The sequence below is a fragment of the Arvicanthis niloticus genome, chromosome X, assembly GCF_011762505.2.
Source record: "Arvicanthis niloticus isolate mArvNil1 chromosome X, mArvNil1.pat.X, whole genome shotgun sequence".
NCBI classification, from domain to species: domain Eukaryota; kingdom Metazoa; phylum Chordata; class Mammalia; order Rodentia; family Muridae; genus Arvicanthis; species Arvicanthis niloticus.
In genome coordinates this window covers 45,988,204-46,012,206 of record NC_047679.1, presented here as the reverse complement: position 1 = coordinate 46,012,206, position 24,003 = coordinate 45,988,204, and positions in this window count along the sequence as shown.

Below are 24,003 nucleotides of genomic sequence, written 5' to 3'. Positions count from 1 at the left end.
CAATAGCTATTTTTAAAGGATCACTCATCCAATCAGTTCTCATTCACTTGTCCTGAAATATATATATATATACAGGATAAAGGGCAAAAGTCAAAGGATTATCTCAATGGCTTTATGAAAAGAATTTGATGCAATACTCTTAAATCAGGTATAGAAGGAATACACCTTAAGATGATAAGTACCATAAATTACAAGCTAACATCATGCTCAGTAACTTCAGAATCAGTAATAAGATATGAAATTCCACTACAGCAAATGAATTCTACTTAATAATTTATATTATCATGAGAGTAACCAGGAAAAGAAAAAGGTGGAAAGGGCATCTTAAGTCACCAAGAAAATTGAAATTGTTGATGTTTACAGACAGTGTGATTTGTGATTTATATAAAACTTTAAACACTGAAAGTATACTAAATCTAACAAAAACTGAGTAATGTTCTGGAATAAAACATTACCCTGCCCACAAATCTGATATCATGATACATAACTGTGATCCAAGAAATTGATAGTATAAGGCAGGATTGCAAATTTGAAGCAAACTTCAGCTACACAGACTAGTGACTTTGCGTTATAGCTTAAAAACATAAAGGCTGGGTGTATAGCTCTATAATAGAATGCTGGCCTAACATATATATATAAAGACTTGAGCTCAATCTCTAGTATCACACTAACACACACAAACACAAATCAACACACTAGAACTACTAGAACATACTAGAACTGTTCTGATATACAAACAACAAACTATCTGAAAAGAAATGCAATACAATTAACAATAGCTATAAGATTGCCAAATGAAATTTAAATAAAGTAAAAGACATATACACTGAAAATTACACTATTGTAGCAAAATTTTAAAGACACAAATAAAAGAAGATTCCATGATTATAGACTGGAAAAATCAGCATTTTCAAATGTCCATGAGAGCTAGGGTTTTAGCTTAAATTAGTGTACCAGGCTGTCCTGTTCAAGGCACTAAATTCAGTCCACAAAAATTAAAAATTAGCCCATAGTTCCTTGAGATCTACACATTCAATTCATTTTTCATCAAGATTTAGTGACATTTTCTACAGAGTTAAAAATCTATCCACAAAAGATCATTAATGGCTAAGATAATTTTGAACTAAAAGACCAAAGGTGAAAGTACTGTCCTACTACTACAAATAATGAAATAATAATCAAATAATGAAATATAAGTGGTATTAAGAACAAACATTTAAGTAAAATGGCTAGAATGAAGCCCTGAAATGCAACTTTACGTTTATGCTCAAGGTGCCAAAACAGTGAGAAAAGAATTGTTTCTTTAATAAATCCTACTGATAAACAGATCTCTGAAAGCAGATGAATGAAACTCATGTACCAAAATAAAGTCAAAACAGATTCTATTTAATATTTGAATGTATCCATCTATAGTAAGAGACCTTGGGCAAAGCTTCTGGGGTTTAGTCTTGGCAATGGTTTTTGGCCATTACATGAAAGGTAGAGATGATAAAAGCAAAAGTAGACAACTGGGATTACATCAAATTTAAAAATCCTTTTACAAGTTAGGAAACAATCAACAGTGAAGGGGCAACTGACAGAAAAGGGAGAAGGTCTTTTTTGTTTATTAAATTAGTTAAACCTTCGAAGAACTTTAAATGATTGTCAGGCTCAACTCCAAAATTGCTTCAACTTCATATTTCAGAGATAATCACATGCATTTGTTTTAAGATTTAAAAGTGATAAAATTGTATGGCATCTCTATAAACCTCAGAGTTTTCATGTTTAAGGGCATTTATTCACAAAGCTGCAGATCTTTTATATTATTACACCATTTATGGGATATTTGTACAATATTTTTTCAAAATAAATTTTTTAATCTTCATATTTTAAAAAAAGTTGATTTCAATGGACTTACTATATTTAGATCTACTATTATGTCCTATGTTTGGTATTTTTCCTTATATTATAATATTTAGACAAAGAATAATGAGTTTTTCTTATAATTTTATAATACACTTCCCAAAACTAGAATGTAATGATAAATACTTATTTTCTAGAATGTTTATATAAAACTTTAAAATTCATGTATCAAAAATTATTTTCAGATATAATATCTGCATCTCTTTCTGCCCATTTGCATTTTACTATCAGATAATTTCATAAACTAAGGATAAATATTTTTGTATTTATGGTGTTATACATATGTGTTTGACTCCATAAATGATCCCCTTTGACACTGCTAAGATTCAGTGTATAAAATCTGGTGAAACAAGCTCAATTATTTGATAGTCTTATGTTTTAAAGAAAAGTACACCTACAAATAATTTAACATCTACAGTAAGCTGCCAAAAAAAATTTAAGATTTTTACTGTTCTCTCTCTCTTTATTTATATGTCATTGTTCTTTTACCCCAGTGATTTATTTCAACAATGTCTTTGGCAAAGTGTGTGACAAGATGGCTTGTGAGTCACAGTGTTGGGAAAGATCCTTCAAGCTTTGACTGTACTTACTGATGTTTGCTGATTAAGAATGTTTGACAAACTATGTCTCCACTGTGGTGCAACCCACAAACATTTTCTCTGTGAGATGCAAATGACAACATCTCTAAAAGTAGAAATGTGCCTGTGTTTCCCCAACAGTATAGATTTATAACTAACCTGCACAGTTCACAGAAAATGACACTTCAATTCAGCACATATAAATGGTCAGCTTCCCCAAGAAAGAATCTTTAGCAGATAGACCAATATAGGAAACATAGTGTAGGGATATAAAAACTGCTATTGGGCTTTTGAAAATTGTATGTTATCTCAGCTGTTAATTGTAGGTTTTGTGCCTTTTGTTTTAATTCTAGAGAAGTGCAGAAGTAGAACCCTTTATTAAGCTCATCTAGTATCAATCTATGAACATCCCAATTACATGTTGTTTGTTTGCAGGAAGTCAGGTTGAACTAAGTAAGGAACATTTACCAGTAACGTGTTATTGGATATAAAAGGAGATGTATGCCAAAAGCATGATGGCCCTGGGCTCGATGGAAGTTTTTCTTGTTTTATATCCTCATAACTGCCTTAATTATGCCCTAAATATGGGCACATTTTTGAACATGTTTACAGTCTAAGCCAACTATTGTTTAGCATTTAGAAAACTAGTTCTATGATATAGTTGGGAAGATTTAAGAAATAAGTACAGTTTTTCATTTTATTGGCCTAAACAGTAACCACGATTATTTTAAAGCATTTTAATTTTTAGTGGGCATTTAGGGTCTAACACATTAAGTAACAAAATGAATAATTTCAAATACTGCTTCCTAAATGTGTTAAAATATTTTAAAGAGTCAAAGAGGAGAACACATTTCCCCAACCATATGCTGTCTTTAACATCTGCTGGAGGATTAGCCTTTTAATGTGAAAACCTGTTGTAGGTTGAAATGTAAAACTCATTAGCAATAAAAATGTTTTGTCCAGTAAAGGAAAGAAAGAAAATAAAGTTACTGTGTTTATTGATTTAAGGCATCAATGAAAATGGTTGCCAAGAAAATTAATGCTGTATGATTTACTGACTAGATTAACTCAGCAGCTTTTCCAAGTTGTTTTAATCAATTTTATAGGAATCATATTTGTCAAAATAAAATTATCTGTTTTATATTTTGTGAATGTATGTGTGTTTGTGTGGTTTTGTGTGCATGTTTTGCATGCATGTGAGGATCCAGGTGCAAGTCAGCATTGAGAGCACATTTAGAGGCTAAAGGTGATCAGTGGTACCTTACTGTGTCACTGAACTGCAACCTCACTGACTTAACATGCCTGGAGTTCCTATGAGTTCCTGGGATACACATGTCTTTGCCTCCCCACTGCTGACTTTATAGGCATGTGCAGCCATGCTGAGCATGTTTTAAATTTTTATTTTATGTGTTTAAATATTTTGCCTACATGTGTTTCTGTGTCTCATATGAGTGCCTGATGCTCCATGAAGGCCAAAAGAAGATTGGCAGATTGCCTAGGATGCCTGGCATTACAGACACTTCTGATGTGCCATGTTGGTGCTAGAAATTGAACCTAGGTCCTCTGGAAGAGCAGGCAGTGCTCTTTACTGCTGAGCTACCTCACCAGGCCCCAAGCCAAATTTTGTCCGGAGTATTGGGGATTCTAACTCAGGTCCTCACGCTTGCACAGCAAGTACATTTATACACTGTACCATCTTACCAGTTCAAATTCAAATTACCTAAAAATAGTCTGTAGAACACTGTAATGCATCAAATTAATGCAATTTTTATCACTTGGGTGTCTATTATGTTCTATTGTTTTACATTCTAGTTTTATACACTGAGTATTATATAATTCATATGTATTTTTAAGCCTACTTGTAAGGCTTTCCAGATGATTTAATTATATTTCATAATTACTAGGAAAAAATGACCTTTTTTTATTTTTTATTTTACCTCTTAAGATTACAATATAATTGCAACACTTCTCCCTTCCATTTCCTTCCTCAAATCTACCTCATGGTAAAAATAACAGCATTTCTGTAGGATTTGGATTTTTAATATATACAGTTTAATATGTCATTAAAATTTATCTCATTTATACTTTTGATTATGTGTATACATTTGTGTATCTCTGTGTGGGTATGTGAACATGAGTGCAGAAACCTGCAAAGTCCAGAAGAGAGAGTCTGATTCACTGGCGCTAGATTTATAGGTAGTTGTAGGTGATAGGAACTAAACTCAGGTTGTCTGTAAGAACAGTTATGTGCTCATAATTGCTGAGTCATCTTTCCAGCCCTAGATCACCTATCTTATCCATCCTGTCATAGAACCTTGCTTAGTAGCCCAAGCTAGCCTCAAACTCACAGTTTCTACTTCAGATATCACGTCATACATGCATCATTACAACCTTTTCTCCTGACTGCTTGAAAATTACATTGTTTTCTAAAAATGCTAAGGTCAGTATAAATAACATATTAGTATTTTAGTTCAGAATCCCTTTCTGATTTAATTCATTCCTATCTCATTGTTCTTAGGACTCTTATTTTCCCAGCCAAATTATATAGTATGTTGTTCATTTGTATTTTTTATAAAATAATTGCTACACTGTGCTTTGCAATTTAATTGAATCATGACCTGGTGATTAAGAAGAAAAAATCCAGAATTTACTTTGCTGAATTCACATTATGAAAAACTAGACAAAGCAGGCTATAGAGAAAGGCATAAAGTAAACTTCAAGTGGTAAATCCTGTGACAGTGAAATTCCTGACTTTTTGGTTAAAGAAGATATTCAAAGAAAAGATAGTAACATCTAGATTCTTCTACCATTTTGAAAATGAACTAATATAATCTAAGACTAGATGAATGGTCTTATCTTGGCATGTAGCTACTTTGACTGTGGCCGTCTTTTAAATATAGTTATTCTACTATATTCCTTGAAAAAATGACCTTTGGCCAAAAGATCAATTAGAGAAATCTTACTGTTTTCTGAAGATGTGTAGAAAGACCAATTATTCATTTTAAATAGAGTATGTCCTGGATGTATTTTAAACATTTTTTCCTTAAATTTAATGTGCAGGAATAGTTTACCTATCCATATATTTCTGTACTACATGTGTTCCTGGTCTGCTCAGAGGCCAGAAGAGGGCATCAGATCTCATTGAAGTGGATTACAGACTGTTGTAAGCTGTTTTGTAGTTGTAGGAATTGATCTTGAGTTCTATGGAAAGGGAACTAGTCTCTTAACCACTAATCCACCTTGTTAGCCCCAGAAATGTAGTTCAATTATTTTTTTCTGTGTCTACTATGCCTATGAATGTTTAGAAAATTGTTCTTATTATACATTGAGAAATTCTATGTTAGAGCTGTTGTTTTCAGTTTGTTTATCAACTGAGATCTCCTATTATTCTTTACCACATAGACCTTTTTTAAAAAATAATTTTCACTCATGTAATTAAAAATATCCACAGACTACTGTTAGATTTTTTTTAAGTACTTGGAGGTACAAGTCCCCCAAAAACCTCATTATTTCTTATAGAGATATCTTGAGTGGCAGATATGAAATGGGAAATTGTTATTTTAAGAAGAAATTGAATGTTAAATATATTCTATTAATTTCTGTCATTTGTAGGTCTTTTGTTCTTAAAAAAATTACTACATTCCCAACATGTTTTACTAAGCTCGTAGAGGCACAGAAGGAATGCAATTTATGACTTGACTGAGAATCTTCTAGGGATTCACTTGTTCTCATGAAGCATATGAATATGAACTGTAGGAATTATATATTCATCCTCATTAGGTAATTCATATTCTTGTGTCTCTGTTCCCCTTATAGTCTAGTCGGGTCTCATGGCCAAAACAGTATCTGCATGAGCAAACTGCATTAAGTTTTCAAGACAACTTTTTATTGTATAAGTTATTTAATAAAAAGAAATGTTTATTTAGATTTGAACATTTTTAATATATGTTACAATTTCTCAGGTTTAGTTTGGAAAATAATAATGAAAGTTTTAAATGTAAAACAATAAACATTAACAAATATTAAATATTATACTTAAAAAAACATTTAACTTTAAACTTTTTATTTGTAATTATACAAACTTCCTAAGAATCATTGAATCTTACTATAAGGCATATTTAACTATCTGAAGCTACACAGTAGAAAATATTACATATATTAGATTTTTAAAATTTATTTATTTTATTTTATGTGTATGAGTATTTTGTATGCATTTCTATGCACTACTTGTGTGTCCCTAGTATTCATGGAGGCCAGAAGAGGCTACTGGTTTCTCTAGAAATTGATCTATGTTTGTAAGCTGCCATGGTAGTGGTACAGCCAAACCCAGGTCTTCTTGAACAGCAGGAAGTAGTTTTAACCACTGAACCATATCTCCATATACATGTACACCACATACACACACATACACATATATATGTTAGAAATAAATTATATTAAAATATTCAAATAATATATTTCTAAATTATTATGAATAAAATTTTAATTATTTTGGTGTATGGAATGTACATATATGCATATAATATGATTTTATACATTCTATATGTCATAATTTTATTATATTTAATATTGTATTCTGAAATAATAAAAATATGTTTAGTGATAATTGAATATAAAGAATATTAAGCACCGATTTTTAACACATAAAATATTTTGAAAAGTTTGTCTCATCCGTGCTCCAAATGAAAGAATAATGTTCCTGATGTTTAATGTAAAACACCAAAATATAATGATCATGAATATATACATATTACTAGGTCTCCCAAGATCATACACATATACATTTTGACCAAAATTCAGATTTTCCAAAAACATGTTACCAGATTCCTCTGTGTGTGTGTGTGTGTGTGTGTGTGTGTGTTAAATGAGTAAGAACATGTGCTACTGTTAGCATTCTGTCTAAACTTTACCCCACAATTACCTAGCAACAAACAGGTAAGCCTGACCCATCATAAAAGGGGCTGCATGCCCCCTCCTCCCTCTCCTATTCTCTTGCTCTCTTGGTCTCTTGCCTTCTTGTTCTCACTCTGTCCCCTCACCCTTTCCCCATTCCCTTCCCCCTCTCTCCACATGCTCATGGCCAGCCTCTACTCCTCTACTTTTCTATTCTCTGTCTCTGCCTCTTTCTGCTTCCACTACCCTCTTACCTCCCCACCCTATGCCTTGAATAAACTTTATCTATACCATACCATTTTGTGGCTGGTCCCTCAGGGGGAAGAGATTCCTCGGCATGGGCCCACTGAGACAAACCCTTTCCCCCATACCTCACCACAAACACATAGAACATATTCTATATCTCTTTATCTTTTTATAAACACATCAGTTACTAACATATGTTCATATTATTTGAGTTGAAACAGTACTAAAAGAAAGTTCAATGTATGAAATGTATAATTAATTTTATTAGAGCTTCAATTCAATTGTTATATGTTATTGATTATTCAACTGAATAAGTCAATTGCCCAAATCTCCTTTTTCAAAGACTCATGCCACAGTCTTTTTAATTTTAACTGATTTTAATTATCTGTATGTGTTTATGAGTATGTGTGGATGCGTATTGGTAGCTAAAAAGGCCAGACACTGGATTTACTTGGGGTCACAAGGTGCCCAACAGGGTCTACACATTAACACTGTGTGGTTTGGACTACTCAACCATCTCTCTATCACATTTACACCTTCTTGATTTTCTTTTCTTTTTTGAGATTATAATTTAATTGCAACATTTCTCCTTTCTCTTTATACATTTCAAAATTTCTCATATACCCCTGCCCACACTCCTCCAAATTCATGGCTGAGTCCAGTTAGTGTTGCCCTTAATGGGTTTATGAACAATCTCTTGGTTATGAGTTCTTCAAGTTTATCCCTAAATATTATCCTTCAGTAGCTGTTGACTGTCTATAGCTCTTCACTCATAGTGGATGCAGGGGAGGGTCTTGTGAATCTTTCACCCATATAAGTTTGTTTGTCAATGGCTATAGTCTTATATAAATCATGTGTAGGCAATGTTATTGTTGAAAATTTATGGATGTTGATGTCAGTGTGTCCAGCTTCTGCCTGGGGCCATGCTGCCTCAGGGGATCATGTCAGGAGATGTGGATGTTCGTGGCCCATGATAACTACTAAAGACCTCATGGATGTCTATAGTCTATGCAGCAGCCATGATGATGTCTGAGGGCAGTGCTCCTACCAGGGACTTTATTGACTTGAGTGGCATGCACTGCAACCTAAAGTTGTGTTGATGTTCCTGGTTTGTGCTGCCCCTGATTGCTTTGTTATCCATGATACTACATTAGCTGGAGGTACTCTTCCTGTTCTGTCCTGTCACCAGAATCCATATGGAAGCCCATGATCCCAGCTCCAGCTGTCTATAAAGAACCAGGAAGCTAGTATGACAGTGATGTCTGTGACTGCAGAAAAAATGATTGAGAAAGAAGGACATGGAAAGCATATATATACATATATTATATATATATATATATATATATATATATATATATATATATTATATATTATATATATATATGCCTATACACACACATATCTCTTTCTCTGTCTGTCTTTCTGTCTCTCTGTCTTTATCCCTTTATCTCTCTCTCTATCCATCTATCTCTATCTCTCTCTCTCTAATATAGACATACACAGACACATACATGGGATAGCTAAGCAGAAAAAGGAAGTATAAGAAGAGGTCTGAAGGGAAGGAACCCGTATTTAAAAGTCATTTAAAGAATTCATATAATCTATAAGTAAGTAAGTATATATGATATATACCATCCATTTCAATAAGATATAAAAAGGGGATGAAACGCAGTCAACAAAAATAGTACAGGCTTATAAATCATTGTGATATTCATGACTGTAAATCCTAATTTTTTGTATTAGAATATTTTTATAAACAGACACGTTTTATTCACCATATTAAGAATTTAAATATAAAATATGTACTTAGATATCAAAGCAGCAGTAATAATAATAAACTGCATACTTCTCAAAGCAAGACCAAGAATTCATGACTTAAAAAAAAAAAAACAGTCTCCATTAGTAGCACAGCTTCCCTTAGAAACACTTAATGAAAGAAAACATTTGTTCTTTAATTAAATGAAACACTCAATCATTGTATTCCTCTACTATGTTTTTCAAGGCTTTGGTTATAAAAGTAAGATGTGGCTGTTTAACATGAAACAATTCAAATATATTATTTTTCAGACAATTAAATATCTTTGCAGTTTTTCCACTAATGTAATTTGCTATTGTTTTTCTCTAATCCAAGATCACTCTTCAAAACAAAAGAGATGTTGAAATTTTAAATATATGATGATGTGCTATTATTTAATTTTAAAGTTAAGCATTTTGAGAAAGGTCCTGTTAACTGATCTGTAGGGATGTTTCATGTAAGATGTAAGTTAATTTATTATTTAAGGGTTATTTTAACACATTAAGGAATGTGACATTAAAGTGAAACCTTAGGAAAAATCAAGGCTTGTGTTTGATAAAAGAAATGTGCTTTTCTTCGTTATCCAGAAGAAAACAAAATATAAGCTTTAGTGCAATTTACCAACACCCTTAATTGAGTTTTAAGCCTAGCATCTGCTTCTTGGATGACTATAAGCTTAACACCCAGGGTGTGAAGAAACCAGCAGGAACTGCCTAGCTTCTTTTTGTTCTGATGTCTATTTATCTCCTCAGGCCCAATGCTCTCCTCCTTCTGCAAAAGACTGAAATTAAGTAATGCTGCCTGCACTCTCTAATTTTAGTCATAGCATTCTTCTCAGAATGGCAGGGTGGAGAGACTGTATTGTGACAAATATTTCAACGTCCTTTTTAACCTAAGGATGATAATTTCAGTGTCATTTATAATAGATATGGGAGGTTAGAAATGCCTCCATTTTAGCAGCTATAAAACTGTTATCATAAAATAACACGATTTTAGACATTTCATTTTATTGTTTTAGAAGCAGGGGGAGGAGTTATTTTGTTTAGAAAAAAGCAGAAAAATTATGCAGTAAACTTTTATTCAACTGATAGTAAAATTAAAATTAAGGCTAATAATTTCAAGACATACATAATTTTATAATATCATTTATATTTCTGATTTGTACACTGTAATAACTTGATGCTCAAAGATACTATTGATAAGTGAATTTTCAAAGCTTTAATGATTTTTATATACTCAACTATATACTTAATTCCAAAATCTGCAACCACCATACATTTGAAATTATATTTCCAATTCATGCAGTAGTCAGCATTAATTTTTAAGCTCCTCTTTTACATAATTTTAATGTTTTTGGTAGAGACTATTTACAAGTTACTGTTGATAGCTTCTTTCAGTTTGATCCAGTCATTGGTTGCTCATATATACCTAGAATGTATGGTGGAATTTAACAACCAGCATTCAAACTGAATGAACTATGAACATGTTAACACCTAGAAATAATAAAGAAAACTTGAAGGGATGTGGGGAAAATATAGAATCTATTCACACATGACCTAAATAGTTTATTTGATTCCTAAATTAACTCATTCAACAAATACAATATGCTGAGTTTTTCAAGATTAGAAATCACTAGTAACAGTTATATAGACTGTCTTAAACAAGAAAACACATACATTTAAATAAAACTCCCCAGATGATAGATATGATCATGGTAGTCCTAGATATCAAGGTAACATGACAAAGAAATAATTCTATAATAAATTGGCAAGTTGTTACAATTTCTAGAGGAAGAAACATTTTTAAAGATTTGCTTGTTTTTATTGTATCTGTATGATTGTTTGCTTGCATGTACTGTTTGCACCATGTGTATGTAATACTCAAAGAGCAGTACTATGAGAGGACAACAAATCTCTTGCATCCTGAACTAACAGATTGTTGTGAGCTCTTGAGTGGGTGCAGGGAATCTAACTCAGATCTTTTGCAAGAGCAAGAGCTCTTAACTACTAAGCCATCTCTCCATTGCCCAAGGAAGAGATATTCTCTTTGAAATCCTAGGGATAAAATGGTATTAGGTCTTGAGGGAGAGAAAGAGAGTTGAGAGAAAGGATATATAAATAGCATGGTGTATTGCCCATCTCAAAGATATTCTATGCAGAAATTTACTTTGATAGTTTCTCTGTATCTGCCTATGTTTTCCAGTAGGGAATAACCTAACAGGGGCAAAATTTGCCTAAATGTTAAAAAGTCGTTTTACACTACAGGCTTTTGTTTTTTTTTTTTTTCTTTTTCCTTATTTCACAGGAGCATTTGCCCTTTACCCGCTTTCATCCTCACTTCTGGAAACAAGATTTCAGGTACTTCTATAGAAAACATCCAGTCACTATTGTATGCCTGTCCTCTTCCAACTTCTTATGCCCCATTGCTTCCAGAGTCAGTTCTTTCTTTCTTTCTTTCTTTCTTTCTTTCTTTCTTTCTTTCTTTCTTTCTTTCTTTCTTTCTTTCTTTCTTTCTTTCTTTTTCTTCTTTTTTAATTTATTTTTTATTGGGCATTTTATTAATTTACATTTCACATGTCATCCCTTTTCCCCATTTCCCCTTCCTAGAACTCCCATCCCATCTCCTTCCTCCTTTTTGGCTTTATACCATTTTAATTACATGCAGATATTAAGGTCAGTTCTAGGTTGAAGGTCTAGCAATACAACAGATGCAAGGCACCAGACTCAAGCATAGGTTCCAGAGTTGTTTCTACTTGATCAAAGTCAGTTCCCTTTTTTTGGAGGCTGACAGAAAAGCTTTCAGAACAGTCCAAATCAGATTGTGGGCTACCTCTGAAACTTCCTGCCAGGACAGTGAACTGAAGTAGTTTGACGTAGTATACAAACAAACTTGGATGAGTTCATTTGATAATTTCATTCTTTGGGGTTCAGACTCCATCTTAGAGAACTTGACCTAAGCTTGAACTCAAGTTACCTAACAAACCAGCACCTATCACCAGTTTCCAGGTTATCCCCCAACAAGATCTGTGTCTAGCACCAATTCCAGGTCATTCCCCAAGAAATCTTCACCTCCAGGTTACAAGCTTACCCCTGATACTTCACTTCCTAACAACCAAAAATCAGGAGGAAACAGAAGTTAAGTTTATTGTTTACTCCTAGCATCAGCCAATTATGTTAAAGGCCATAATGACCCCCCAATCAAATGTTTATCAGGCTAGATACCCTTCTTGCCTCTAGAAGAATTTGCCTAAAACTAGGCTCAGGGCTCAACCTTCCTGCTATATCAGGGTTGGCAGGTAGCCCAACTCCAGCTTGAATAAAGAGACCCTAATGTGATTGCACTGTAATTGGCTCCTTAGTGGTCTTTTTGGGGTTCACAAATGTTTCCTGTCACAACACATACCAAACTATACATGTGGCCCTTTTTGTTAAGAATAAATATGTTTAGTATTGACTTTTCAGCACAAAAACTACAGCAAACAATTTTGTGTAGTGAATTTGAAGTTGATTGTGATTCTATGGATGTATAAATACATAAAGTATTTGCACTTAAGTTTATATAGTAATTTTAATTAGTTAATTTCTATGTCCATTGGTGTTTTGCCTACATGCATGTCTGTATGAGTGTGACATATCCTCTAGAACTGAAGTTACAGATACTTCTGAGCTGTCAGGTGGGTGGTGGTAATTGAACTTTGGTGATCTGGTAGAGCAGCTATTGATCTTAAACCCTGTACCACCTCTCTAACTGCCAATAATATTTTTAACTTCTTCTTGGTATTATATTTTACTCAACAACCCTTTTTAGAGGACATATTTAACTTATAGAAGACAATATTTTAAGTACTATTTCCAGTGTTGGTATGAATAAAAATATTAATATTTGTCAATTGTCTGAAGTGAAATCATTGGTACGAAATGTTTTAAAAATTGAAAACCTCACTAAAACATTTGCATATCATAATATAATTTTGAAAGTTAAGAAGACATCAATATAAATCATTTACATGAGATAGTTTGCTTTTTAAACAAAATATGAATTTTATAATTTATAATTAACTTACCATTTTTCTTATAAAATTCATTTCTAAAAGAGAATTTGTTTTAATTTGAATAAGGAAAACAGACATAATTGGCATTTAACATAAGCAAACAAAATTTATTATATAGTGCTGCTAATAATTACAGTGCTGAACAGAGCCATCTGTTCAATTCAAAAACTTCATTTTGAAATTGGGACTAAGTATAAGTAACACTTGTATTAGGTATACCATATCCAACTTGCTTCTCTTTTAAGAGTATTCATGAGGTTTTGTTTCCCCCATGATTGATACATTTGCAACTGTTTTGCCAGTGGTTTAATGGCTTAGTTTTAATTTCTTTGTTTTTATATAACTCTTTCAAAAATATTATATTCTTCAAATATTTCCTATGTGTAAAGGTCATTTCTATATAGGTTTGTAATCACTTTAGTTTTAAATATTTGTTTTTGTAAGATATCAAATTGAAAGATAAGTTATTTTCTTTTTCTACTTTATTTCCTTATTTATTTCTATGCATGTGTGAGTGTATTTATGAAAGACATTGTTTCCTTGGAGTCCTTTACAACCTCTGGCTTCTACAGGTTTTCTCCCACTTCTTCTAAATAGATCCCTGAGCCTTGAGGGGAGGATGTGATAAAGACATTGAATTTGGGGCTGAGTTTTACAAAGTTTTTCATTCGCTGCACATTGTCATAATTTCTTATTTTTTTACATTAAAGTATGCCAAGGATATAGAAGAATATTTAGCCTATAGTTAAGGTTTTTTGAGATCAATGAATGAAAAGGAAGGAATTAAAAAAAAAACAATATTTACCAAATGTAGGGAATGCTATAAGTATTTTATACAGTCTTAGTGAGTACTTATACAATACTTATAAGGAAAAAGTTTCTATATAGATAATTTAGTATAGATATAGAAGGATAGAAATATAGAGATAGAAATGTGGAGAGATATGAGGAGACATAGAGGTATAGATTCCAATAGGATATGAAGATATGAATAAAAAGCCCACTTCATATTTATACTCACCAAATTTATTATATGAATGTTCTATAATTTACTATTTCAGATACTTGACAATGATTGACTCTGAAGAAAAGGTTGATTTTATATTTTGACTTTAGAGCAATGACATAATTCAGCTATCAATAAAAAGGTAATGTAGGAAAGTAGACAGAATTTTTTTTTAAAAAATTATTGTCTTCTTCTGAGTTTTACATCTTGAGCCCTAATCCTGCTGATCCTCCTATCCCATCATATCTGCCCTTCACCCTTGCAACCTCTTCCCCAGACACACATACACATATACACAGAAAACAAACAGACAAACAAATCAAAGCATAGAAACATAACATTATGGAAGGTGTAGTATTTCACAGTGTGTCCCACATTATATCCCACTGTCCTCATATCTTCACTTGTATATGTTCATTGCAATGAGTCAGTAGTCTGTTTCAAGATGTCTGGTTTCTATGACACATCAAAATTGTATTCTCATTAGGACTCTTCCCTGTCATTTTGTTGCTGTGTCATGGAGACACTGAAGCTTTGAATCAGCAGAACTATACCTTCCATGCATCACAACCATTTGGGTATGTTGGCCCTGTCTCTTCCAGGCCACAGCACTTGGGAGAATGGACACTGAACCTTGTCTGAGCAGCACCATTACGCTGGCACTGGGGGGAGAGGATGCATGTGTATCAGCCCTGAAGGCAAAATCTTGTGAGATCTGGTTATCTCATGACACCACTGTTCTGACATTAGGTGGTATGGGTACAGGGGTGATGCTCTCCCCGACTTTCCCCTGGTCACCTGCAGTAGTCAGGAGAGCTTACCCCAAGGGCAATGAGAGTTGGAGAGCTGGTCCTAATTCTTCACTGACTGTAGCACTGAAGAGAGTAGGTCTTACACTTATCCTGGGAAACAGAGTGGAGCTGGTGTTGATGGCCAAAGCATGAGGCTAGCCAGCCACCGTGGTGTGATAGCAAGGGATCTTCCCCAGTCCCTCATAGCCTGCTAGCCTGCAACATTTGGGAGAATGGGATCTGTAACTGGACTGGATAGGAAAGTAGAGCTGACTTTAGAGAAGTGGTTGCAATTGAGCTGGCCCCTAGAGCATAAAGAGCAGGAGAGGTGACCCTGCCTCGTGCTTATGGAGGCATTTGGTAGCCTAGCTAGAGTAAGACTAGAGAGCTTGCCCTAGTGGTACTGATGCAGGAAATTCAGATAAAAGAACAAGTTAACTACTACCCAGACCCAGAACTTTGAGTTGGCCCACCCCAAAACCTACATTATCTGAACATGGTTAGAAGTAGACAGATTTTTATGATAGTGTAAGAGGTACTAAAGAAAACGTCAGTAGATGGATTGGCAGCAAAAGGAAGATCAGCAAGTAACTCAAATAGCTCAAAATAGAGAACTAAAAACCACATTGCTTCACAGGTCACAGGCTCTGATACCCAGAGAGAATAACCTCCACTTTAATTATTCAAACATTTTGTGACTATTTGGTTCTTACACTGTAGCCTATGTGGAAACATGCTTATTCCAATATAAAAATCTACAAAAATACATAACACTTTACTTCCTTCTCCAGTTTGACCAATTTCTGAGAATATTTTCTCTCTTGAATTATTTAAACTTTTGTCTAAATATTACTAGTTAACAGACTAATGTTTCTACTGAAAACTATATTGTGTGTCAATCTCATTCTTACAAGTTTATAAACTCTTCAACTTTTAAGGCATTACCCAACTATGTATTGTATTCTTCATTCATTTATAAATTAAAGGGAGGGTATAGGGAGATTAGAATAGGGGAATCAAACTGGGAATGAACAAAATATGTGCATGGTAATAGAGAGAGTATGTTTAGGTACAAGTAAGCTTAAGGGACATTTGTGATATTATATAGTAATCTACTACAGTACAAGCGTCTTAAAATATACACATATATGTAAGAACTCTACATGGAATCACCAAATAATAGGAGAGAAAACAACAACTATACATCTCTTACCACAAAATAAAAACTTGGCACTATTTAAGCCCTGTGTCAAGAGGAAGATTAGTTAGGCCATGAATTTGGGCAAAAATCAAATGAAATGCTGCTAAAGGTACATAGCAATATCATGACTTCTAATGACAGTCTGCTGTACTCATAGATTAATGTCATACTCTGAAACTATCAGGGAATCTTGTATCCCAGTGCCTATAGGATAGATAGAAAACCCCACAATTGGGCCAAATGCAGAGTGAGACATCTTGGAATAATCAGCCCTAAGTAGAATGTTTCCATCAGATCCCTTCCTTATGGGTCATGAAACTTTGCAAAAGAGGGGCAAAAAGATTGTAAGAGTCAAAGGAGATGAAATATACCACAGAAACAATACCATCTAGGCATGACAGAACTGATACACGTTTGAATTCACAAAGACTGGTAACTTCATAGAGCCTGTGTCGGGGACAGCTCTGCCAAATGTTGGAACCCACACTGCCAAAAGCTCGAGGACCAAAATTGTTAAAGCCTGTAGTACCCCAAGCTTTGGGGGTTAAATTGTTCTGGCTAGTACTGCTGCTCTGGTCTGTGAGTCAGGGTTCAGCAAGAGAGAGTGAGGGTAGACGTGAAGAATGGAGACCAGACAGAGTGTGATTCAGTCCCGTCTATTCTCAAATCTCTCTTCCTAGTCCAAGTCCCAAGTCTTGAGTTCCTAGTCTCTAGTTCCTAGTCTCTAGTGCCTCCAAGTTCCAAGTTTTCCAGTCCTTCTTCTGTCTGCCTCTTGCCTTTTATAAGTCTCACTTCTTAAGTCACACCTTTAAGTTACACCTTTAAGTCTCCTCTAAGTCACACCTTTAAGTCACATGCACCCAAGGGACAATCCTGGGTATATAAAACAAGATGTTATCAGAGTGTGCTCAGCTGTTGTAGGCTGTTGAGAACAAGTCTCTTGTCAGGGTGTATGGCTCAAGATAGCTGCAAGGATGATAGCCACCTTCTGTTGGCTCCCCACAAGCCTGCAGTGGTCTAAGCCAGATAGGGTTCAAGTAATAAGAGGGAAAGAGGGCACAGTCCCCTATTCTTATCCCAGAAGCTAGCTCCCACATGAGCACTAAAAAAATGAAATCTGGATATGTAAACCACACAGAAGGAAGGTCCCATGCTAAGCAGTATAAGGTCAACCCAAAATAAACTCAGTATTATTTTTGGAGGGGTTTTGTTTTGCTTTATCTGTTATTTTCTGTGGTACTTTTCTTTTTCTACAGATCTTTTGATTATATATTATTATTTCCAAGTTTATGTCTTTATAAAATTTCTGGGTATGTGAATGTGTAAGTCTCTACCTACATATGTCTTTCTTGTACTTCTTTTTGAATCTTTTATTTTTGCTCATTTGATTGTTTTGTTTTATTTAGGTTTCCCCATTTTGTTTTGTTTTTATTTTCTCTTACTTTTTCTCTTAAGATGTCTGTTTTCTAATGAAAGTGAGCCTAGGAAAGGTATAGATTTTAGTGGGTAAGAGTTTGAGGAATTTTGGGTGGAGTTGGGAGAGGAAAAATTGTAATAAGAATATACTATATAAATTAATTTAAACTAAAATGATTACCTTAAAAAATTGAGACTCCCAATGATAATTGAAAACAGAGAATTAGAAAGAGTAAATAACAGATCTATCAGTCAACACATATTAAAATGCATATTCAAACAATACACTAGCAACAATATCAGACTGCTCATACTAAAAATATTAACATTTTCATTTGCATATGTGCATGGTAGTTCCCATAAAGGAGAATCTGTTATTCAAAGAGCAAAAAGATCCATCTCTATGGGTAGGAGAGACCACAGATCTAATCATTAAAAAAGATTCATTTTGTGGTGGAGATACCAGTATGCTATACGACTGAGATTACATGTTGATAGGTATAATATTTATGTCACCATGTTAAATAAGCTATTACTTTATGAACATTATGAGTTTTTTATTGCTGCAATACCATATCAAAAATAAAGAAACTTTAAAAAATGTAATATTTTAGGGTTTTATCAGATTAAAATTAAAATGGGTAGGACTATAGATGGAATTTCATGGTAGAAAACCTGCTTACTATATACAATGCCATACAGGTGATTTTTAACATTCAGGAGTAAAGTTTTAAAATTTTAAACTGATGCCAATTTATTCTGCCTCAGAGTTTCTGGATGCCTGGAGGAAAATTCATTTCCCTTTTCATCCACTTGTTAGTTAAATTTGATCTTTGTGAAGATTTCTCTGTCCTATTGAATGTCATTTGAGAGCTTTTCATCTCAAAACTGATATTGAAACATGTACTTCGCAAGCTGACATTTCTCCATTTTTCTCTTCTGTTTTCCTCATACAGAGTACTATTATTTTAATGTATTAGCCAATTAAGATTCAAATTGATTTCTAAAGAAATAAGTTATTTTTTCCATAATGCCTTAAACTATAAATAATTATTTTAAAACATATAGTCTAACATACACAATTTAGGTAGCAGTGTTGCTTCAGAAAAAGCATTGCCCTATCTCTTAAATCTTTGTTTTCCTCTTCTTTGAATGCCATACTGTCCTTTATTTGTGTCTAAAACTCATTTTTCCACTGATTATAGATTACAATCAGAAATCGAGGCTGATATTTTTTAGGTGTAGACGTCAAAAGTGCTTTATTAGAAGTCACTGAGTAATGACAGCTGTTTGCCATGTAGGAAATAGAGATGGACTTGTTCCCATATCCACATACCCCCAAACTAGTGAGCTTCTGCACATACATCAGTTTGAGCTTGGGGAAAAACAAACAAACAAACAAAATAAAGTAACTCAACAGAAAATATAACAGGAAAATGAAACAGCATACTTTACTATAATTTTCACATTTGCTCTAAATTGCATAAGCATGATATAAATGCTAATAAAATAAATTCTGTTTTATGATCTACTTAAATTTTTATACCAGAATGATAAAATAGTTCTGATTTCTGGTTGATATTTTGAAAGTGATAGGAATAGAAAGCAAGAGTTTAAACAGTCTATAGGGATACTCTAAAGACATCAATGTGAAAAATACAGTAGACAAATCACTTTTATACTCATTACCCATGCATACTGGATCACTTTATCAAGAAATTTTATGAGAGGAAATTAATAGGAATAGGAAGTAGTGTGACATTTTCTTCCATTTCTCTCTCCAAATTTTAGGTTTTCCTAGGAGATGCACAGCCTTAATTATTTGCTGTAATAAAAATACCCTAAAAATTAACTTGAAGAAGAAAAGTTTTATTATAGCACATAGCTCAAGGTTCCAGTCCATCATCATGAAGAAATCAAGGCTCTATGAAGTTGAAACAGATACATACTATATTGGCAACTTCTTGTCATTGCAATTAAACTACAGTCAAAATAATGCTTCACAGGAATGCACAGAATCCCATCTCCCAGAAGATGCTATATTTTGTCAAACTGATAATTAACACTAACTACTAATGGAAATGATTATTTATATTTTTTGAATTGAAGGTTTTGGTAAACTTCCTCTTTAATACTTCTGTAACAAATCACAAAATAGTTTTGAACAAAGGTGATGTTTTCCCAGGTATCCACAAACCCATGAAGATAGTTGATATTGAAGCTATAATCTCAAAAAGATATAATAAAGAACTTTTAGTGTATTCCTTATGATTATTAAAATCATAATAAAAGAAATAACAAAAAAATTGGCAATTGAATCTGGGTGGGCTGACACCAGTGGCAGCAAAATGTGGAACTCTGTGAGCGGCAGGCTAGCCTTGTCCACATAGAGAGATGCTTTCTCAAAATAACCAGCAAACAAAAATGGTGATTGCTTTCCATAACTTGATAGAGTGATGATTTTTTTATTTTTTAATTGAATTATTTTGTTTTTTGAGTAAGTCATACATGAATACTACATCTACATTACATGTACCTTTCTATCTCTTTCTTCCAACTTCTTTCCTCCCAGAAAATTCAAGAGCATTTCCCCTTAGTGTTCTACCTTCTGTTTTCTCAACCCATTTCCATCTTGTTAGTTCCCTTTGTGAACCCTATGTACTTTTACTACTGTATTCATGTGATATATAATGTATTTCTTTTCTTCAGTCAATAAATGACTATATCCTTGGGACTAATACTAAATTTTGTTGAGGCCTAAGCTGGCCCACTTTGGGCGGCCAAAAAATGTTGGGACCTGAGCAAAATGTTGAGGCCCGGGCTACCCCGTGTTTGTGGCCACTGTATCCCAGCCCAAGCTGCCGCTCCGGTCCGCGGGTAGGGGTTCAGCAAGAGAGAGAGTGAGGATGGACTCGAAGAATGGAGACCAGACAGAGTGTGTTTCAATCCTGTTTATTCTTCAGTCTCTCTTCCTCTAAGTGTCTCCTTCTCTGTCTTCTCTCTGCTGATTCTGATTCTCTGATCTCTGTCTGATTCTGTACCCGTCTGCCTCTGCCTTTTTATATGTCTCACTTCTAAGCCATGCCTTTTGGGCACACCTTTAATCATGCCCTTAGGTCTTGTCTCTAAATCTGATCTCTACACTTCTAAGTCACACTCTTAAATTACACACCTTTAATCTCACACACCTTTAATCTCACACACTCAAGGTATCTAAACCAAGATTATCAGAGTGTGCTCAGCTGTTATAGGCTATTGTAATCCAAGTCGAATGTCAGGGTATATGGCTCAAGATGGCTGCAAAGCTGATAGCCACTTTCTGCTAAAAGTCGGCCCCCAACAAAATTTTGCTTTGGCTTAGCATAATAAAAGTTTCTTAGTTTCTGTAGCCGTTTGTAAATCCAACAGCCAGGTAGATGTTGCACATCTTTAAAATGATGCTCTTGAACAGGTGAATTATTAGATTGTCATCAGGGATTAGGCACAATATGTCTTGATGTGTGACCTTTTATGTCTTATTCACTCATAAATGGTATTGCTACTTGGAAAAGAGTTAAAAACTCTTTTGAAAATATGAAAAATGGTGACATATTTCTAAAAGCACCTGCTTGTTAAACGAGTTGCAATTTAAAATGGGTACTTTGAAAATATAAATTTCTTATGAAGGAATTTAACCTTCTTTTTTGCATGTTCTGTTTCCAGACTGTGGTGTTTTCAAAATGGTTTCAAGTTAGTATACTACTATCATCTTCTTACATTCATATCCTTTGGAAACAACGCTGATGATTACAAGGGAGTAATTTCAATTCTCCATTCATCTAATTGCAAGTTTAATAAGTTGTTTGTGCTTGTAAATTGTTGATTCACTTATCTTTTTAACTGAAAACATTAAAATACCTATTGGCCTCCAATTTGTTATACTAAACAGAAAAGATTGTAAATGTTTATTTTTCTAAGAGTACTGATAAAGTTAGAGAAAATATATGTGATATTTTATTGTAATTCAGTAAAATAAATGTCAATAAAGTACTTTTATAATGGAATTGCTGTAAGGCTAGCATGACCTGAGATTTGTCAGGTAAACGGTATTGGAAATGTACCAGAAAATACAAAATCTTCTCAGAAGATTCTTTGAGACTCTTAAAAATAAAAGCATACAAAAATACATCAGAAAACTTTCTGGTCACCTAAGACAAATTCAATTTTACTATCAATTTACTGTTAAATTTGGTGTTCTTTATTTTATGATTATGAAACTGGCTCATTTGGATACTGTGTCTCTATTCCATAGGATTTTAGACTGTATTGCCATAATCTGAAAGTATGACTAGACTAGAACATTCACGATACCTCATTAATATATTTGACACATTGGTAAGGATGGCAGACAGGCAGAAGTCAGGACACAAGGTCTACTAGCTCTCTTTCTTTTTCAACTTAGTGTTAGAGACTTTTCTTAGCTGTTTCTTATTGTGCAAAGTTTATACATGATAGCTCAGAATGTTTAAGTGTATAAAAGCATGAAGTTTACAAGTACCTTAAAATTTTATGCCCCAATGGATACAGCATTCCTTTGTACCCCATTGGATAAGCTGAGTCACAAAGGCAGTGATTATTCATTGTGGGATAAAGCAAAGATGAAGAACACAAATAACCATTGTTCATTTGATGCTATCTGAGACAACTTACTTGATTACATGGGATAACAATTCATTCAAAGTTCAAGTTTTCAGACCAGTGAGATGTCTCACCAGGTAAAGTTACTTGCCATCTCCAAGACTGAAGATATCTGAATTCTATCCCCATAACAAACATTGTAGAATGAAAGAACCACTCCTAAAAGTTGTCCTCTGGCATACACATGTATGATATGACAGATGTGCATTCTTCACAACATACAAACACACACACAGACACACACATATATGTATATATATACATATATATATATATATATATATATATATATATATATATATGTTAAATTTGTTGAAATATTAGAGCTCCACAAAGCTTGGATACTGCCCACTACTTTTCTTAGCTGATAGATCAAGTAGAAATATGTCCTGGATCCAAAGTCTTAGTGCTTAAAAGATAAAAGTAGTCATTCAAAGAATCATGATCTTTGGAGCAATACAGAATATATGTCTACAATTCTAAAAAATTTTGTATTGTAATCAGAAAATCATAAAAATGTATAGATCAATCCTCTATTGTCAGAGAAGCTTCTTTCTGCAATAGATAGGGACAAATATAGAGACTCACAGACAGACATAGTGAAGAGAGTAAAGGACCTTAGAATACTCATTCCTAAATGCTATGTCTCCATCAAATTCATCACCTCAGGGCTCGGGGAACTCTACTGAAGAATTAGTAAAAAGAGTGTAAGAGCCAGAAGGAATAAAGGACACTGAGAAACAATGTTTTCTAAACACATCACAACTGATGCTCATGTGGAATCACAGAGACTAAAGCAGTACGCACAAGGCCTGAATGGATCTATATTGGAATGGGTCCTAGAACAAAAAGAAGTGGATAAAAACCCCTATCACTAAAACAGAAGCTATTTCCAATTGATAAGTGCTTGCAAATAAAAATTTTAGTTTTCTCCAAAGAACTCTCACTAGGGAAACTCCTCTCTTAATGGTAGGCCCCATGCCTAGAAGTAGATGGCCAACATAATTTTACCTAAATGGCATCTTTGGGGTGTCTTTGTTTCAAAATGTTGTATCAAGGTAGTTGATACTTTTCATTTTACATTACAGGTCATTTCTTTAAATACTATGGCTTCTGGTCTTGTGTTTTTATGGGATTTCTCTCTCTCTCTCTCTCTCTCTCTCTCTCTCTCTCTCTGTGTGTGTGTGTGTGTGTGTGTGTACTTATGTGTCTGCATCTATGTTATTCTAGTGTGTGTGTGTTTGTGTGTGTGTGTACTTATGTGTCTGCATCTATGTTTTTCTAGTGTGTGTGTGTTTGTTTGTGTGTGTGTACTTATGTGTCTGCATCTATGTTTTTCTAGTGCTTTTTCTTTGGCTCTTTTTCTTCTGTTTTTTTTCTATTCCAGTTTGTTTCATTTGTTTTATCTTATTTTTATTATTATTCCTTAGATTCATGTATGTTGTCT